The sequence below is a fragment of the Rattus rattus genome, chromosome 2, assembly GCF_011064425.1.
Source record: "Rattus rattus isolate New Zealand chromosome 2, Rrattus_CSIRO_v1, whole genome shotgun sequence".
NCBI classification, from domain to species: domain Eukaryota; kingdom Metazoa; phylum Chordata; class Mammalia; order Rodentia; family Muridae; genus Rattus; species Rattus rattus.
This window is the reverse complement of record NC_046155.1, coordinates 136,409,449-136,412,458: the sequence shown is the minus strand read 5'-3', so window position 1 is coordinate 136,412,458 and position 3,010 is coordinate 136,409,449. Positions and strand designations below refer to the sequence as shown.

Below are 3,010 nucleotides of genomic sequence, written 5' to 3'. Positions count from 1 at the left end.
TTCACTATACACCAATTAATAGCCCCCTCCACTATTCTCGAGGAAACTAAAACCCTTTCCCAGGGAAACAGCAGAAACACTGAGAATTACACACATGCCATTTAGAATCTAGTGCTATTCAATGGAGTCTGTTTAAAGATGATGTTTCTGGGGCTGGAGAGGAGCTCAACGGTTAAGAGCGCTTGCTGCTTTTGCAGAACACTCAGGTTCAATTCCCAGCAATCCATTGGACTGCTCACAACCATCTGTGGGTCCAGTTCCAGAGATCTGATGCCATCTTCTGGACCCCACAGACAGCTGGTATGCTCATGATACACAAACATGCATGCAGGCAACATGCTCATAATAACAATAACAACAACAACAATAATAAAACAAGTAATAAAAATATTCTTTTTCATTCAGATAAGAACAAATTTTTATTCTAATCACAAAATTTTGTTCCAAAATTCACAAATAAAACTCCTAGTATTAAAAAAAAACAACTTACAGATAACTTTCAAAACCCTTAAAGAAATAAAAACAATCACATCTCCCCTCTTCCTCTAACAACATCCACAAAGCAAAACACTAAATGACTACAGTTATGTTCTGGGGACTGTGAGTGAAACTTAAAACTATCTAGCTCTGGTAACCATAAAAGATGGACCAAAATCCACTCAGACTGCCTTCCCCACCTCTCTCTCAAAGAAAGACAAGATGGATCGTCAATGGCAAAGGTCGGGAAGCAGCACCTACAGCCAGCTTCACACAGGAGGGAACTCTGCCTCACAGCCTCATGGTCTTGGATGCTCTGCACAGAGAAACTCCTCTAGTAATGAACTATAGAGATGACCCCTGTCATGGTTTGTATATGCTTGGCCCAGGGAGTGGCACTATTAAAGGTGTGGCCTCCTTGGAGTAGGTGTGTCACTGTGGGTGTGGGCTTTAATACCTTAGAACTAGCTGCCTGGAAGGGAGTATTCTGCCAGCAGCCTTCAGATGAAGATGTAGAACTCTCAGCTCCTCCTGTGCTGTGCCTGTCTGGATGCTGCCACGTTGCTGCCTTGGTGATAATGGACTGAACCTCTGAACCTGTAAGCCAGTCCCAATTAAATATCATCCTTGGGGTTGGGGATTTAGCTCAGTGGTAGAGCGCTTGCCTAGGAAGCGCAAGGCCCTGGGTTCGGTCCCCAGCTCCAAAAAAAGAAAAAAAAAAAAACAAAACAAAAAAAAAAATACCATCCTTTACAAGACTTGCCTTGGTCATGGTGTCTGTTCACAGCAATAAAATGCTAACCAAGACAATTCCTGAGAACATAGTCTTAAGATTATGTTTCTTTTAGCTTAAACACTGTCCCTCATGGTGGCTTCAGGGATGAATGGACCTTGCCAGGTCTCAGTGGCCCTGAACAAGATTGGTGTAGTGGGCTTGAGCCTTGCTCATTAGACACTCACAGCCCTACACAAACAGCCAGAGTAGTAGGCAGTTAGTTCCCTTCGTCTTGGCTTCTTTTCTCTCTCTGGAGTATACTTGTCATTGTCCCCTGGGCTGGATTCTGCCACTGGCTAGAGAGTGGTGGGAGGAGTCAGCAGCTGGAGGGGTCCCCTTGTCACTGCTGCCACTAAGCTTTAGACGCATGATAACAACAAAGTCCAGAAATAGACACATTGCTTCTGGGCCTCCCTGAGCAGGGACACCCTGAGAGGAGATGTGAGGCTCATAGGCACCCAGGTCACATGGCCTAGACATACAGTGGCTGATCCAGAGCTTGTCCTGTGGCTTGTCTTCCTGTCTCCAGGGTGCCTGTCATCAGCTAAGGAAACAGGCTTGACCTGCCAGCTCCACACTGCCTCTCTCGCTTCACCAGCCAAGGCCATACCGTGAGATGAACGCTGATCTGTAGGTTCAGCCGGGTGCATCTGAGTGATTTCAATTCACAGTCGTGCGGAGAGCAAGCGACCCGGTAACCGGGCATTTGCAGGGGCACGCTATACCTTGTCTAAGTGGATACCTGCTCAGGCACACACACTTGGGAATCCCTTTTTTGTTCTGAGAAACTGTCATCCCGCCCTCCCTCCCAGCAACCATGGACTACTATTGTTTGCTTTTTTTACTCCTGGGAGTCTACGAGAGCCTCCTATAAACCAAGCAATTCTTGGGGGCTTTAGTGCAGGGATCCTGATACCCTATATGTGTGTACCAAGGTTCCTACTCTCTCCCAAACCTGAGAGCCAGGGAGTAGAGTGTATGCCCTGTCCAGGGCTTCCACAGTAGGGATGTCAGTATTGGCTTTTCAGAAGCAAGGCGTCACTCAGAACTGGATCTGCCTCCACTGGTCTGGACACACACTATCCACAGAATCGAGGTAGTTAAAGACCTGGAGGCTGGAGTAGAAAGGGCCTTCTGCATTTCTAAGAATTTCCATACAACCCAAGGCAAAAGGAGACAAATCCATGAGGGCATTTCTGAACCGGCTTTGATGTGTTGCTGTGCCCTCAGATAGGAGAAGCCAAACAGCCCCTCCTCCAGGTTCCGTTCTTAAGCACATCTATCAAGAAAGAACAGGCTTAAAAAAAGAAAAAGAAAAAGAAAGAAAGAAAGAAAGAACAGGCTTTTTGTGAGACCCCAGCAGGCCCTGGTGCTCTGGGACCACTGTCTAGCTTGGCGAGGCCTCCCGGGAGTGCTGGCCATTAAAGCCGTGTGATATGAAGCTGCAGAACCCCTGGCAAAGCGAAGCGTCCCCCACTATGCAGCCAGGCAGATGGGCTCTCCTGGGTACACATAACAGCTACCCCTGGGAGGCCAGGCGGTGGGGTAGGGGTGGGGACCATACAGTCCCTACTGGCCAGGGGAGGGCTGTTGTTCTTAGATCCAGGTGGTATTACTAGGGTTACTCAGGCAGGAATGCCGCTCCTTTGTACCCTTTGAAGGCAACACTCAGACAAACGGAGCCAGGGAGAGCCGAGAGGTGCCTCCATCTGCTGAGGAAAACCTGAGCAGGTGCTTCCGGCCCTGGGTGGCCTGGCT

The 3,010-nt window shown here is 48.3% G+C and overlaps 1 non-coding gene across 1 annotated transcript; it reads right to left on the bottom strand.

The window, feature by feature from the left end:
• Positions 1-654: 654 nt before the first annotated feature.
• Positions 655-859, bottom strand: LOC116895117. Its single transcript, XR_004387265.1, has one exon. It is a non-coding gene; the product is annotated as a small nucleolar RNA U3 (small nucleolar RNA).
• Between the last annotated feature and the right edge of the window lie 2,151 nt (positions 860-3,010).